Source organism: Octopus bimaculoides, chromosome 20, assembly GCF_001194135.2.
Source record: "Octopus bimaculoides isolate UCB-OBI-ISO-001 chromosome 20, ASM119413v2, whole genome shotgun sequence".
In the NCBI taxonomy this organism is placed as follows: domain Eukaryota; kingdom Metazoa; phylum Mollusca; class Cephalopoda; order Octopoda; family Octopodidae; genus Octopus; species Octopus bimaculoides.
Genome location: NC_069000.1, coordinates 37,591,280 through 37,592,784, shown reverse-complemented (window position 1 = coordinate 37,592,784; position 1,505 = coordinate 37,591,280). Strand labels below are relative to the sequence as shown.

General features: G+C 24.2%; 1 protein-coding gene across 1 annotated transcript in view; it reads left to right on the top strand.

Moving 5' to 3' along the window:
* The window catches only part of LOC106879531 (zinc finger TRAF-type-containing protein 1-B), an 18,536-nt gene that overhangs the window by 11,450 nt on the left and 5,581 nt on the right, over positions 1–1,505 (top strand). The gene's annotated exons all lie outside the window — the stretch shown is intronic.

Genomic DNA, 1,505 nt, shown 5'->3' with positions numbered 1-1,505 from the left:
AATGTTCCTTATGAGGAAAAGTTTTATTTGAATCATTTTTCATTGAGAAACTTTAAGAATGATATACAAAAAAAAAAAAAGAGAAACGTTTTTATCCTAAGTCTGGCTTGAGATATTTCATCTTTGGAATACTTTTGTATCTTGTTAGGTAAGTGATGGTTTGTTTGTGTCTGCTGGCAAGCAAGAAGTAAGCCAGCTCAGTCGATAATTAAATCTGAGATTTTCTGAGATGTTCAAATATTTAGTGGAATTAATGTTGATATATATATATATATATATATATATATATATATATGTTATATATTTATATATGGTATATATACTATATATGTATATATATATATGTGTGTGTGTGTGTATATGTGTTATATTGTGTGAGTATATATATTTATATATATAGTATATATATATATATATATACATATATATATATATATATAAAATATACAGTATATATTTATAATATACTATATATATATTATATATATATATTATACAACATATATATATATGTTATACTATGTATATACATATTTATATATATATATATATTATTATATATATATCTATTATATATATATATGTATATATATATATATATATATTGCTTTTCTGTCTTTTTTTCTCTCTCATATTTTTATTTGACAGACGCTCAATGCAGATGATTCAGCAGCTGTCAGTATGTTTGGTCAATGTTTCCAAGGGGAACTACTTTCACGTCCACTGTGTTATAAGCTGCTGCTGCCTCCTTGCTCCTACCATTGTTCCTTGCCATTCATACAATTTAAAATAAATATATTTCAATTCTGTATAGCTACTGTTTGCAACCGACTCTCATCCATGGTATATCAGTACCATCTTTAGATTCGTTTGTTGGTTGCAATAAGCAGCTTGCTGAATGATTGATTTTACATGAATATAATAAAGAAATCTTATTTTGTGAATTGTAGTTTATTAAAGTATAAATTGCATCACATGTGCACACAACACACATACAGACACATACATACACTCATTACATTTATTATCTTAACATTAAGCTTCTTTTTATAATATTTAATGAAATCTGGTTCATTTGGCTCTAACTGTGTCAACTAAATTAATTGTTTTTGTATCTTTTCTCTTTGCTGTATAATTTACCTTTTGAAATTTTTAAACTAGATTTTTAATAATCTAAAAAATTCTTTTAAAGAATCATATGTAAATGTTTTTTTCTGGAATTAATAATGAGATTTGTATTTTTTTTTCTTATTACCTGGAACTTGCGTGATTAAAAACAATGGTTTTTATTTCTAAGGGTTTTCAACCCAGTATCTACATGCTATTATTTATAGCTTTATCTACTTCGAGTTCCACAGTTTAAAATCAATTATTTCACATTCTCTCGAAGTTTCTAAATTCTTGTGATGTATATTATAACTTAGTTAAAATATATAACTCACTAGTTAAATTACTAATAAAATCATAATTGAAGGATTTAGTTAATTTTTCTGTTAGCAATTAAT